General features: G+C 45.8%; 2 non-coding genes across 2 annotated transcripts; both read right to left on the bottom strand.

Annotated features, from left to right (window-relative positions):
• Positions 1-10,698: 10,698 nt before the first annotated feature.
• On the bottom strand, positions 10,699-10,845 carry LOC146783740 (U4 spliceosomal RNA). The gene has a single exon (XR_014971274.1). It is a non-coding gene; the product is annotated as a U4 spliceosomal RNA (small nuclear RNA).
• Positions 10,846-11,666: 821 nt separating this feature from the next.
• LOC146783739 (U4 spliceosomal RNA) lies at positions 11,667-11,807 on the bottom strand. The gene has a single exon (XR_014971089.1). It is a non-coding gene; the product is annotated as a U4 spliceosomal RNA (small nuclear RNA).
• Positions 11,808-15,371: the final 3,564 nt, after the last annotated feature.

Here is a 15,371-nt window from a genome sequence, read left to right as displayed (position 1 = left end):
CCTGGACTCATTGCTATGTATGAAATAAAGGACCCCCTCCCCCCAAGAGGCTGCCTAGTCTCACTCTGTGTATTGTGTGCGTTGCAGGGACCTTATAGGTGCAGTCTTGCCAGCCAACCCTCATGGATAATCAGGGTGACTCATGCAAACTTATGGATGTCAACCTGGAACTGTATAAAAGTCCTATATCTCCCCCAATCTGCTGTCAACTTGCATTTCAGTTCTATCAACACTTCTCTGCACATAAACCATTCATGGAATAGTTCTACATTGTCAATGTGAGCAGTAGAATGCAGGACACAAGGAAACAGATGAGCCAAGGTGATATCAATTCATACATCCTTGTTCTGGCTCTACTGGGGATGTCTGACAAGTTTGGGACTGTGCCAGGTCCAGATGAGTCTCATAACCTGTATCAGTGTCTAACTACATGGGTGTTGCATATGAATACCCACTGCTACACAGCTGCAACACTTCCTTGGTGTAGAGTGTAAAAATAGTGTGTGTTAAGCTGCCTTGCTGTCCTCAATATATAGGGGGTAACACCAAGGCATGCATGGTGGTCTTGCATTGCACCATCAGCATCAGTGACAATCCTGTGCCACCCACATTTTGAAAGTGTCCCTGTCCTGCGGGGTAGGAGCCTTGTATCTCAATGTTCTATAGTCAACCACTCTAGAGCACTCATTTCTGAATTTCATTACAAATTCTGTAATGTTTGCATCACTGTTGTTCCCCATCCATGACACAGTTTACATCAGTGAAATCCAAAGCCAGACAAGGGTCAAACTTCACTGCCCTGTGTGGGATAGAAACAAAAGTCATGCAAGTCATTGTCCTGTGTAGAATTGCGTAACACTTCTGAATGGAAACCGGTCTAGGGGGTGGGGCACGCCCATTCCCATTCTTCCACCCATGTATTGCATGCAATCGCAGAGTCCCCAAGTTTGTAACCAGTTATATGGTTGTTGGCACCATTCATCACTGAGCATGACAGAACGATGAGATAAATATGTGAGTGAGTTTGTCACTTCAACAACCGATGTGCGCTGCAATCAACAGCACACATAGTACAAGGGAAATACTGTGATAGTTTGCCAATGTGACGGAATGCATTCCTACCTACATATAAACCAATCTCCTTGCGATTCCGGCACACATGCACCATGGTGCAAGGGTGACTGTGTTGCTGATAGGCTGCATGAAGTGCTTCAGTGCAAGGAAAGTGTAAGAAGGCTCCACATTCCCATGTAGGGACCATTCCTATCCTAGCCCTTTCACGCAACACAGCACATCAACTTGGCTGTATGCCCTGTGTTGTCTCCCCTATCACCCAATGGGTACGTTCACATTCTAGCCATTTAGAAAAGTGCACTTTCTGTGCCACAGTGTTCACACCACGTGCTATATGGTAGATGTGTCGCGGATGCACAATGGGCTTTTGCACACACTTTGTAGCCCCCCGGGTCCTTTGCTATAAGGGCCTGCACATGCTTGTGCGGCCACTCATGAAAAAGCTTAGGTGCAAGGACACTTATACTGCCTATGCCATCAACAGAGGGAGCACCCTCTTATCCAGGGGTGCATGACCCCATGAAAATGTTCACAACCCTCTGTCTTGGCCTCTACGCCATATGTAACATGTGGTTCCAGAGGAAAAGTCAATCTCCGGAGGCGCACTGGCAGTGTGTCCCCTGATGGGAGCCCTCTGGACGGGGGAATGGGGGCATATGGTCCCATCTATATATCCCCTTCCAGATGGGTTGAGTCAATCACAGTATCTGCCTGTAAGGGAAAATGTCACCCTACCAAAGTTGCCCGACAGCCTGCTGCCTGCACTGTGGTACATGGCGCAGATTTCCTAAAGTATGTGCTGTCTCATACGTGGGTGTGCCAATGCCATGGCAGTGCAAATTTGGGTCAGCCCTGGGGGAAGCACAAGCAATGTAGTTGGGTGCCATTACTTGTCTAGTACATGGCGCACCGCTTGTAAGGTGTGCCGTTGCACAAACAGTGGATGGGGCCTTATGTGTAGTATGATCCCAGTAATGCATGCATTCTCACATACGAACAGTGTCAACACACACTTAAAACACATGCAAAGACATTAGGCAGGTCAATTCACCAGCAAGCAAGCAATACAGCCATCCCTGTAACCAGGCACTCCGTGAGGCAAAGACTTCGATAGGAGGCTGGTAGTTATGTGAAGCCAATGTGTGCGTCCTCGCGTAGTTCAAAGTGGGATTTGATTCGGCAACATCATGATGCATCAGATGAGTAGCCATCTCGCGGTCCGCTTCTAAAGTAATTGATCCTTTGTCGCGATTAGCTTGTGAGCCTAGTGATGTTGCTGAATCTAATTCCACTTTGAACTACGTGGGGATGCACACATCTGAGTGCCTGGGTATAGTCCTACCAGCGCCACCAGGAGTTTCAACACCATAATGTCCTCGGTACCAAGACGATAAGCAGGAATCATCAAGCCCAAGGCCCACCATTAGGATTGCAGTTCCTCTAGGGTAGCAGGGGAGTGGGGGGGGGGAGAGCGATTAGTCTCTATAGAATGCCCTCACACACCTAGCAAGGTGTCATGCTTCATCATAGGGCTGTGCTCCTCGTCGGGCCGAGCGCTAAACTATGTAAAACATGTAAAACAATGTGTTCAGCTGACACACAGGAATGGCAGACGTGGGGCATGCCTTAACGTAACAAGCTAAACAAGATGCGTGCGACTATGTGCACACCAAATCTGTAGATATGGCACAATGTTATACCGTGCGTTACGACATGCTCTAAGGTGGGCGGATAGAGGTGAGACTACGTTCTGCTGTGCTCACTACACCTGTTGCACTGACCCCCACGCACCCATACGGCTGTCTCTATAAAAGATCTCCGAAAAAGAGCCCCTTCGCGGGAGCCCGTCGGGCATTGCAGCGCCGGCCCGACGAGGAGCACAGCCCTATGATGAAGCATGACACCTTGCTAGGTGTGTGAGGGCATTCTATAGAGACTAATCGCTCTCCCCCCCCACTCCCCTGCTACCCTAGAGGAACTGCATCCCTTGGTTTTGTTCTCTATTCCTCGGAGCACGGTGCAGGACCTCATTAAAAAGCTCTTGGTTCCTCCTCCTTTTTGAACCACCATTAGGATTCTCATGTCTACCTGAATTCATGAGGTCTTCCATGGTTTACATAGTTTAGCAAATCTGGAAAGGTGTCAAAACACATCTAAATAGAACAGCATTGCAATGAAAAAAAGATTCCTCCTTGATGTAGAGTATTTCTACGCTGTGCTTTGCACTGGCTTGCCTGTCTCAATACCTCTGAATGCATGGCAAGTCCTTCAGGGTGGCTTTGCATGGCCTCATAGAAGTGATAGAGAGGTCTGAGCCACTGTAGCTGTTCTTATAAATGATACTCAAGTTATCCATGACTCTTGTAAATCAGGCCCAATGTATGCTACGGTGGACCCCACTCACATGTTTCTTTATACAAAGATCAGACAGGCAGAATTAGACACATCTGAACATATCTCATACATGATGGTGTTCATTTGTCAATAATCATATTTGGGGATGAACGGGACATGTATGGACAATGCCTGGTACTATGCAGCACGGACAGATACTGATGTCCATTACATTTAGGAACAAGGATGGTTACTGTGCATTTATGGGTCCTCAGAGTCTAGAGTTCTGGGTGGGTGGGCAAGTGGTGTCTGTTGGTTGGTAGGCAGTTCATCTGGAGACCCCGCAACTCTGTCAACGCTACCGCATCCAGAGATGGTGTGTGAATGGTTACCAGTATTTGCTGGAGAGTGCCCTGGTCAAGAGTTGGCAGGTCGACATCCACCTCATGGCCGTCATCCAGGTAAGGCAGCTGGCCAGGAGGAGTGGGTACTTCCTCTGCAATGAAATGGAGATATGTTATTGGTGATCTCTGTTAGATGTTGTCATGACTGAGTACACTGGTACAAAATCAGAACAGGCCCAAAGCCATTTGACAAGCTAACCTATGCCATGAATCTACTGCTAGGAGCACCAAGGAGACCACCACCACCACCACAGAGGCAGGGCAGGAAAAGGGAGTGAACATACCGCCAGACCATAATCCTTATTGACCTCAAGGAGGAAGAGGTCATTGCCCATTACAGGCTCAGGAGGGAGTCCATAGTTCGCCTCCTGCACCAGATTGCACCAAAGCTGCAGCCAGAATCGCAGCGCCGCAACAACATCCCTCCGCAGGCTAAACGTTTGGCTGTACTACACATGCTGGTTTCTGGAACTTTTCAACCCATCCCAACCAGAGTGGCAGGGGTATCCCAGGCATCCTTCTCAAGGTTCTTCCCCACCGTCCTGGATGCCATCATAATCCTCATGCTCCAGTATTTTGTATTCCCCAACACAACACAGCAACAATAGGACAACAAGCAATGCTTTTATGCCATTGCAGGATTCCCACATGTGTTCGGGGCAATGGACTGCACACATGTGCAACTTGTGCCTCCAGTGGCTACATTCCATATCTACCGCAACAGGTAGCACCCATATTCCTTGAACGTGCAGGCAACTGTGTACCATCTGTGCCTTTTCATCAACGTCCTTGCCAAGTACCCCAGCAGTGAACATGACTCTTTCATCTTCCGGCATTCTGCCACCAATGAGCGTTTCCAGAAGGGGACCTATGGGAATGGCCTGCTTGTTGGTAAGTACATCTCAAGCACATGACAGACCACAAGGCACTCAGTCATGTCAGAATACATTGACCAATTAGTCTTGGGCTGAATGAGACAGTGCATAGGTTGTTGGTGTGCACTGATATACATGCCCCATACTACATGGCATACACATTCCCTACAAGTCACACATTTCGACACCACCAACACCACTGTGGCCCACATGTACAAGTCAACTTGGCTGATGGAGTATCACTAATTATGATGCTGTGGGGGAGCAGCTTCCCAAATCATGTAGATGTGGCCATGCCGAGTATGTCTGGTTGACATTACAAGGCCACAACAAAGTGCATCTCTCATTCACCCTAAGTTAAGTAGGTCTACAATGGACCTTGTGGTGGCCTTTCCCATCCAACACCAATGAAGATCACACATGTGTGCACACATCCTGTGTACAGGGACCATGCAACTGTGTGCAAGTATTTAGTCGGTAACTATGTGGTATTAATCATAGGTGTAATGGCGCCTCATAAGATTAGCACTTGTGTTCAGTACGCTATTTCTATGACGGTGCTAATGGGTGTAGAGAAACCACAAACTCTACAGAAAAAACAGCATACATTTCTTTAAGTCCCCAGCACACGTAAGTGAGTAGTTACAACATTTCAATTAAGTCTGGTAATAGACACATTAGACAAGTGATTCAAAGGGTCATGAGTCTGATCTTCTTTCTTTCTTTATTCAAGAAACATTCTTTAGAAACTCCACAGCCAACACGTGTTTCGTCGTATTGGGAAAGCTGGTCCCACGACTTCCTCAAGGCTATTTCTTCTCGTATCTCGTATTTGAAGCGTGGTACAAATTCCGGACCACACGGGGTTCTGTTCGTGGACGGTGTAAAGTAAAAGAACTCTTGTTGACTTCTTATACAAGACGTGGTCTCTCAATTGTGCGTTTATTGTATGTTTCTCTCCCTGGTACACCGTCCCTTCGATAAAACGTATGTAATCGAGCTGAGTGCAGCTATCCTTATCCCGAGTGTCAACGGCAATGAGTATGCCTCCCAAGAGAAGGTGAAAAGAGGATACATAATCATGGTGCTGGAATGTGTCCCTTAAAGCATGATGTCATGTTAGGACACTAAGCTGACACACGTGCACCATGCTGCAAGGGGGGGTGTTCGCTCTAGTCACTATCATGTGATGTTGCAAATGTGGTAAAACCGTGGATGTCCTGTATGTCAACTGAAAGGCACATTCCATAACTTAATTTTGGATGCAGGCTAGCTCATCCATTTCATGTCCATAGATGCCCAGTGGCTACAATTGCTACATGAGGTTCTGTTTGCTAAATCGATTGTGTCAAAGACCCTCACATATGTAATAACTAGTTAAGTGAGGCTTCCAAACACATTGTTGAAGCAAGGCAAGCCCTGTCTCAAGTCTGTGTATCACATGTAAATCCCATGGGCAGGAGGCATGACGATGTATCCCAGACCTGTGAAACTGATAACTATGGGCATATATGAACCTAACTGGATCAACGCAACTATGCTACATTATATAACACATCACATCCAATGTGCACAACATGTATAATTTTTGGTGAGGAAACCACTACAGCAGTCATTCAAGGTGTCAGACTGTGCAGCAAGGTGCCCCCTCATGCATAAACTACATCTCCCATGACAGCCAACAATACAGTTCTCTTTGGAAATAATGTGACTGTCATGGAGATATGCTGCACTGGTTCTGCCTGCGCAGACACACAACCATGGACACGAATCATGTGGAAGATATAGCCTACGCTATTCCCAAGACGTGTGGCACTCTAGTGTATGCAGTCTACCTGCTGCACTGTAGAGTGCGACATTACCACATATCTAATAGCGCTTGTGGACTGTAACCATAGTGGACTCTGTGCACTGCCATGTGTATACTACCATTTCCCATATTTACATACACCCACTATCCTTCCCCTGGCTGACCACATAGAAAAATGTTTACTAAAATTATGAATACAAAATATGTGTGACAGAAGTAAGACGCATCACCATCTACTGTTAGATGTTGTCAAATCAGACAGGTATCAGTTCAGGATTTGCAATAGTAGCCAAAAATAGAAATGGTCAATAAAGGAAAGACTGTATGATCAATCAATAGGTTAACTACATACAAAATGGTAAGGACAATCATGATCAACTAGATAGTACATATAGAACAAACGAGAATACATAAAATTTGACAATACAGTTTGGTGGCTTTTTGATTCAATGATGAATCTTCATAATGTCAATTTACCATTTTGTATGTAGTTAACCTATTGATTGATCATACAGTCTTTCCTATATTGACTATTTCTATAGGACATACAGCTTTCCCTGCTGTATGAGGTATTGCGAAAACCAATATTTTTGTCAAAACTGTTGTTTACAATGTGAAGTTATTGTCTACAATATGTTGATCCAAATAGAAAAACAGATTCAGCTGCATGTTTGCTTTTAAGTGATTTTGTATGAATAAAAATATTTTTTAATGATAACTGTGGTACACTTTGGGGCAGATTTACAAGAAAGTGACGCATCTGTAGAGATGCGTCACTTTCCCGGCGCCAACGTGCCAAATCCTTGCGTCACCGTGGATGCAAGGATTGACAGATGCGTCAGAAATTCTGACGCATCTGTTGACGGAAAAGTCACGCATTGCTGGAGTCATGTCGCAAGCACGACACAACTCCAGCAATGCTCAGGGGCGCCCTATACTTAACATGCTGCGTCACTCCTTACGCCTGCTTCAAGCAGGCGCAGGGTTTTGACACAGCATGGACGTAAAAGTGACTCAGTTAAATCTTGCGACGCAACGCCCACCCTGCATACATTAAACCTGACGCAGGTTTAATGTGGCGCAGGGCTTCACAACGTGACGCATCTCCCTAGATGCGTCATGTTGTAAATCGGACGCAACTTTTACGCTGCCGCTGCGTCACAAAAGTGACGCAACAACGGTGCAAAAGTGATGCAAGGGGCTTGTAAATCTGCCCCTGAGTCTTCTCCTATTATGAGGGAATAATGGTCTTGTACATGGTACGCGTGAAAGGGGCACTTATTTAAAATTTAATGAAAAGCCACATAAAGTGGCTTTAACTGGCCTTGTAAATATCCCGGGCCACATTACGCCACCGGAACGTCAAAAAAGTGACGTTACGGTGCCGCAAGGGGCCCTCATAAATGAGGCCTATTTGTTTCCAAGCATACTCAGGGGCAGATTTACAAGAAAGTGACGCATCTGTATAGATGCGTCACTTTCCCTGCGCCACCCTTGGAAACCCTTGCGCCACCATAGATGCGCCGTATTTACAATACGGCGCACTATGGCGCAAGGATTGACAGATGCGTCAGAAATTCTGACGCATCTGTTGGCGGAAAAGTCACACATTGCTGGAGTCGTGTCGCAAGCACGACGCAACTCCAGCAATGCGTGTTGAGGCCTATTTCCACTACACTGCGTCACTACTTACGCCTGCTTCAAGCAGGCGTAAGGTTTTGACGCAGTGGCGTCCTAATAGTGGCGCAGTGAAATCTTGTAGATTTCACTGCGTCACTTTTACGAGGCCTTCCTGAGTGGGAACGCCCACCCTGCATACATTATACCTGACGCAGGTATAATGTGACGCAGGGCTTTACAACGTGACGCATCTCCCTAGATGCGTCACGTTGTAAATAGGCCACATTTTTTGCGCCGCCGTTGCGTCAAAAAAGTGATGCAATGGCGGCGCAGGAAGGCGCAAGGGGCTTGTAAATCTGCTCCTCAGTAGTTAAATGGTCATAATTAGATCTGCAAATCGTGTTGCTATTGCGCAATGTAACAATTGGCTTTCCTTTGTAAATAGGGCTTAGGACATCTGATTTGCTAGATAATAGGCATGTGTATAGTCTCTAAACTGCAAGATGAAGTTAGGCTGTACGAGCTACTACCTTAGGTCTAATGTTAATTATGAGATTTTATGATGTTGATACCTGTTCCTAGTCAGCCTTTGAGTGTCATCTATCCTCATTGTTTCAACAGACAGCATGACCCCTGATGAGCTGCGCCACTACAAAAAAAGCAAGGTGCACTTTCACCACACCCAAAGGGTTGCCAAGTCATACAGGGCCATGAAGAGGAGTTATGAGTAAGAAAAGGCCGGGAGGAAGTGGTATGTATTCTCAATGAAACCACCAACCACACAAGGGAAAACTCAGCCTGCCATGGACAGTCAACTCCAAGGGCCTTACAAACAGCTGTCCCTAGTACCTCCACCAGCGGGCGTTCTCTACCACCGGCACCCACACCTCAGCCCACAGAAGGGCCCTCACGTTTTGAACAGGACATGAGGAAGGACATGTCAGACCTAAAACTCAGAGTGACGGTCCATGAGAACAAGATGGACCAGGCCTTATCCCTGCTGCAGGACATAAAGCAGGCAGTTGGGCAGGCAAAAGATGATTGTCACAGGTACCCCTTCTGCCATTCCCCTGCTTGACATGCAGACGTTTTTATAGGTTAGTTTAGGTTAGTGTAGTTTTAGTGATAGCGTGGTGATAGTGGTTTTAAGGGATTTTTAAGGGTGGGTTAGTTTGTTACTGGGTAGGGCTACTTTGGGTTAGTTAGGGGGTGGGGGCAGATGTGTTTAATATGTATAAAAAAATGTTTTTTAAATTTTCACCAAAAAGTTTATTGTTTAGGTTTCTATGTGTGAAGATGTTTCTTAAGAGGGTTGGGGGGGTTGAAGTTTATCTTGTGCTAATTGTGTAGAGTAAGTTAAGTTAAGGTAGTTTTATATAGCAGATAGGCTAAGTTATTGTAGGATAGCTTAGGATAGGTAATTAGTATAGGGTAGATAGTTATTTCTATTTAAACTTTTAGATTTACATTAAATCTAAGAGTTTTCTACATACATGTGTAAGTCATGATTTACTGTGTGGGAATTAGCATGTGCGCTCAGGTTAAGTTTTGTACATACATTAGTCTTTGTTTGCAGTGTCTGGCAACATGTGTGAATGGGTTTCTCAGGTATGGACACAATCTGTGAGGCTGCCCATGACATTACATGATATTAGATCAGGCATTGTTGAGCAGTGGATCTGGAATTCATGGATGAATAATGACACAGTGCTCATCTTCTGTTCATATACAAGATCAATGGGTGTTTCACTAATGCAACATGCCTTGGGGGGATGTTGTGCTCAATGACTTTTGCACATATAGTAGGTATTTGGACTCATACATTGATGGCTGCCCCATAACCTCTCACACTTGCAACATTTACTTGTCAACTCAATGTTGTATGCTTGCTAGTAACCATGGATAGACCAAACACTTGTGGGGTGACTGAACTCACCATTCATATTGACTGCATGGCACCAGTTGAACGTAATACTTGCTGCCTTGAGAAAGCACTTAATAGTCATTACAAAAATAGTGATTACAATATATGTTGCACTCTCACTGCCTAGCATTATCCCAGACTCCACAAAAGTATTATTTCCCTTTGGTATTAGTTTCCTCCCAGAATGGTCAATGGTGAACCTGATCCTGATTCATTGAGACACACAACATACAAGTAGTACTTATTGGTACATTTATTTACAAGTGCTAATGTTGTAAGAGATCACAGCTAAAGTTGACAACAACCGCAAAGGATGTTTAGAGTCAGTGGATGGCCAGACAGAGTCCATATGAGCAACATGTCATGGGACATGTTGAGATGAGGAATGCTTCAGTCAGGAGGATGCCCACAGTGTCATTAGGGAGGATAGGCCACATGGCCAGTCCACACACAAATGGTCTAGGTGAACAGGGCGAAGTCAAAATAAGAACAGTGACAGCAGAGGTTACCTGGCATGTTGATCAGCACAGGGCTAAGAAGAAACTGGGGGCAGATTTACAACAAACTAACGCAGAACGGTGCAGCAAGTAATTTTGCTGCCCCATGCTGCGTTAGTTTGGAAAGAACAGAGATGCGACATATTTACAAGAACATGTCGCATCTCTGTGCCTCCCATAGAAGCCCAGACTCTGGTGTGAACCTGGGCTTCTATGGGAATTCACAAGGGCATATAAAGTTTACAATAAACAATAATCGCGCTTTGGATAGACCTCATTGGCTACAATACTGCCACTGCACAAAGATAAAGTCATATAGGCGATATGAGCAGTCCCACAATGGTGACACTTTTGTCTCTTACAGGGAGACAAATTTGAAACATGTGCACCGATCAAAGAGATATGCAAACATACTTTATATGTTTTCTATCACTCGGGTCAAAAGCCAGACATCATATGTACTACTCTATCTTCTGTTGCTTCTGCAGATAAGTGCCCATTGGGCTCTGGGATTCCATATGCTAATGAGCAGATTTCACTATACAGCCTCCTTTGGCACCTCCCTTCATCCCTCTCTATGTGTGATGTCATCAGTACATGATTCTGTATGCAAACACATATACTCCTAAGCCCCATCTGGCTCCTCCCAAAACGAGTTCTTGTACCTAAATGCAAGCAGAGCAACCAAAGGAGTACTATTCTAGAATATTACAAGAGTTCACTTTGGCACCTCTTTGTTCACCCAGATACAAGATGCCTTTCTTGTAAAAGGATACATATCAGTCTGCCGACAAAGGAGTGTACAATCTCAGCTATTCACTCAATAGCCGACAAAATAGCACATTAGCTCTGCTACTTAGAGAGATGCTGAATGAATGTCTGAAGCTTTGGACACTGTGCAGCTTCCAAGACAATTAGATCACAAAGTTTAATACGTGTACCTTACCTATTGATTGAGAGGACCCTTTTCCACAGATATGAGAAACACTTTAGTTGAAATAAAACAGTTGTTAAAAAAACAAATTGACCAATGAGTATTGACATTCTATGAAAAATATCTACACCACTTTGATAACTAAATAACTATAATGATATATAATCAATTTTCTTTTGACACAATTGATCCAGCCTCCATAGAGACTATCAAAAATTGCCAACATCAACTACTTTTCAAGTTGACATGGCGGGGTATTGGGTAAAGTTTTCAATAAGCAATAATCGCGCCTCGGATAGACCTCACTGGCTACGATACTGCCACTACACAAAGATAACATCAGCTAGGCAATTTGAGCAGTCCCACAACGGTGACACTTTTGTCTGTTACAGGGAGACAAATTTGAAACGTGCACCGATCAGAGAGATATGCAAGCATACTTTCTATATTTTCTATCACTCGGGTCAAAAGCCAGACATGATATGTACTACTCTATCTTCTGTTGCTTCTGCAGGTAAGTGCCCGTTGGGCTCTGGGATTCCGTATGCTAATTAGCAGATTTCACTATACAGCCTCCTTTGGCACCTCCCTTCATCCCTCTCTATGTGGGATGTCATCAGTACATGATTATGTATGCAACCACATATCCTCCTAAGCCCAAGCAGGCTCCTCCCAAAACTAGTTCTTGTACCTAAATGCAAGAAAGCAACCAAAGGTGTACTATTCTAGAATATAACAAGCGTTAACTTTGGCGCCTCTTGTTCACCCGGATACGAGATGCCTTCCTTGTAAATGGATACATATCAGTCTGCCGACAAAGGAGTGTACAATCTCAGCTATTCACTCAATAGCCGACAAAATAGTTGTGTGAAAGTGCCATCTTTCTTGAATGGTATGCCCCCACTTTTTGCTGAATTGCTGAATGTACTTTGACTGAGTGTGCCCTGGACTCCTGCCAATCAGGAGCCCAGGGCCTATGTTTCTTCCCAAAACAAAAATCTCAAAACCAAATTGGCAAACCCTGGCCACATGTCAGCCCCTGTTAAGTGGTACCCTAGGAACCCAGGGCTTTGTGACCAGGGAAGGCCTCTAAGGGCTGCAGCACTCATTGTGCCAGCCTTAGAGGCCCTGTACCCTAACACACACACACTGCCCTGGCAGGCTGAGTGTCTGGGTACAAGACAACACAGAGAATCGACATGGCACACATCCCTGTGTGCCATGCCCACAACCTTCACTGCCCTGGCATACATCAGCCACCCCTCTAGCTGGGTGCCCTATGCCAGTGGTGTGGGCACAGAGGCAGGAGCCTGGTGCCCCTACAGTACCCAGGTCCATTCCTGGGCCCTGTAAGTGCAGTGCTTCCATTTAAGAGTACATGGTGCTGGGAGCTTGTCAAACACGAACTCCACAGCACTATAATGGCAGCACAGAAGACTGAGAAGTTTGGTGTCAAACTGCTCAGCACATTAAACCCACACTGATGCCAGTATGGGATTTAATGTACCAAGCACCACAGAGGGCATCTTAGAGAGGCCCCCTGAAACCTAACCTACAATCCATGTCTGGTCTGAGGCTGCCTAGGCTGCCACACAGCAGACATGTTGCTGGACCCCTGGGTAGGAGAGCCCCTGCTCTCCTGTGTCTGCAACAATGCACATCCTGGGCGAGGTGCTAGATCTCCTCCCCCAGGATGGGCAGGGGGAAGCTTCAAAGGCATGCCGCCTCTGTGAGCTATCCCAGGCCACTTGCAACCCCCACTCTGGCGGGAAGCTTGGCCGGAAACCCCAAATAAGGACAGGGGATGTGCCAGCTTGCCAACCCCACCCCTCAGGTGGGGAAGGCGAGGTGAAGCACATCTCCGGGCGCTCGCCATCTTGAAGATGGGAGGCCCTACTCAATCAGGACTAGGCTGCTGTCCCCCTCCCACAGGAGAGTGGCAGAATAGGGGGTGTACTCACCCCAGGACAGGGACCCATTGGTCCCTGCCCATAGCCTACCTGTAACGCCCATAAATTTAGTATTTAGGGGCACCCTGAACCTTCCTTCCCCAGATTCCAGATTCCGAAATACAAAGAAGAGGAAGAAGAAAGAAGACCGGCCCTGCAGCTGCTAAGAAGAGGAAGACACCAACTGCTTTGGCCCCAGCCCTAGTGGCCTGGCGACACTCAAACCTGCTCCTGCTCCAACCCGGCATCTATTGTGGCCAGCAACCTCACAAACCCCGGAGGACCTGGCTACCTTTTGGCTCTAAGCCCCTGGGACTCCCATGAGTAGAGGCTCTACTCAAAATCTACTTCTAATCCCTGGCATCAGCCCGGAACCGCGAACCCTACACACTCTGCACCCGCCAAGCCTGGCCTGTGCGGGAGTGAACAAAGACCACGAGGACGACCCCACGACGACTGTGAACCCGAGTCCAGCACCCAAGGACTTCCCTCGACGCTCCTGACGACACCTGCAGCCTCAGAACCAGGTACCCCCCAACGCGATCAACAGAGGGTAGGATTTCCCGACACCAAAAGGCACCCCTGCACCCGGCGCCCTGCGGCTCCCTGTGCCCAACTCCTGGGTACCTACCTATCCTCCAACTACCCAACTTACCTCTCGAAGTGGTGGTGGCACCTAAAGAATCTTCGTCCCCGAGCTTGCAATCTTTTTCTAAACCAGAGCTCTCCCATTGAAATCAATTGAGCGCCCGAGAGCTCAAAAGCACCCTGCACCCAGCCGCCCGAGTGGCCCTGGCAGTGTAACCTTTACACCTATCTACTTCCCCATTTGCCCTGAGCAAGTGACCAGGAGCCCAGCTCCCACAGCCGCGTAGCCTGCTAGTCAGCAGCCACCAACCAAGGCCCCCCTACCTCTCATAGGATAACATTGGGCCTAACTCTCTCTGCACCCGGCTGCCCCTGTGCCGCTGAGGGTAAAACAACTCTACCTACCTGAACCTGGGAGACCCCTGAGTCTATACCCAGAACCTTAACTCTGCCAGTCGAGTACTTACCTTTAAACCGATAACTCAATTTTCTCCATAGGGTAACATTGACTGGTTTCTTCTGAAAATTTCTTCAAAGTGTGAAGTTTTCAAAACTTTAAATATTCACCAAAAATCAGCCGAGTAACGAAAACGAAAATACTCCCCTGCTATTAGGTGAGCTCCCAGTGCTGGATCTTGGTGCCCAGCACTGACTCTGACAAATACTTACAACTGTACTTACCAGTAACCCAATTTTCTTCCGTAGGGAATCATTGACTGTTTTTCTGTGAAATTTCTTCAAAGTGTCAATTTCTGCAAACTTTAAATATTCTTTAAAAATCGTATAACTTCTGAAAACGTAATTACTTACCTGTTTTAGATAAAGGTCCCAGTACTGAGTCTAGGCACCCAATACTGGATTACAAAAGTAATGAGAACATACTATACCTGCAACTTAAATTTTCTTCCATAGGGAATCATTGACTGTTTTCTATGACATTTCTTCTAAGTGTCAACTTTTAAAATAGCAAAATATTACTTAAAAATCCTAGTAGTAACTAAGTCGACTTTTATCACTTGTTTCTAAGTACTGTCCCAGGACTGAATCTAGGATCCAGTCCAGGAATCTCTAAAGTAATCCTGAAAGTAATCTATGGCAAATAACTTGAAATTTCCTTTGAACTCAATGCATTATTGTGTTTAAAACTGTGTTGCCTATTGCAACAACTTATAACTTTCTACAAAAGCCAATTGCATATTGCAAAAGTATTTAAATAAAGCATCTCATTCTGAGAAAGTATATTTTAATTCCTATTGTTGGTTCTAAAACAAAACAGACATATATTTTTTATACAAACCATTGGCCTAGAGTTCAGTTATTGAGTGTGTGAAATCATTTTGCTGACTGAGTGTGTACAACAAA

The sequence above is a fragment of the Triturus cristatus genome, chromosome 11, assembly GCF_964204655.1.
Source record: "Triturus cristatus chromosome 11, aTriCri1.1, whole genome shotgun sequence".
Classification (NCBI taxonomy): domain Eukaryota; kingdom Metazoa; phylum Chordata; class Amphibia; order Caudata; family Salamandridae; genus Triturus; species Triturus cristatus.
The sequence above is the reverse complement of the archived record's forward strand: the minus strand, read 5'-3'. Positions and strand labels throughout refer to the sequence as shown.